This window comes from Arachis ipaensis, chromosome B10 (genome assembly GCF_000816755.2).
Source record: "Arachis ipaensis cultivar K30076 chromosome B10, Araip1.1, whole genome shotgun sequence".
Classification (NCBI taxonomy): domain Eukaryota; kingdom Viridiplantae; phylum Streptophyta; class Magnoliopsida; order Fabales; family Fabaceae; genus Arachis; species Arachis ipaensis.
The window spans coordinates 12,368,492-12,368,821 of NC_029794.2; positions in this window are offsets into that span (position 1 = coordinate 12,368,492).

Here is a 330-nt window from a genome sequence, read left to right on the forward strand (position 1 = left end):
TATATCATAACATCATAATTTCATATTAAATGATTGTATTGATTTCTTGTGCCCACCTTTTTTTAACTATAGAACTCTTTTTCCGAGAAAAGGAAAATTGGCTATAGAATATATGTAATAATGTAATCATGCTGGATTGTTGATAGATTTAATTTATACAGCTTAAAAGAAATAAACATTATTACTGCCCAAAAAAGTTGAAACCTGTAAGTTGAGTAGACACATTTTTTTAATTATCAGTAATATTAAAAAGACAAAAAAAAAACAGTTTAAATTTATTTTATTTAATTTTATTAATTTTAATGATAATTAATAAATATTAAATAAGAT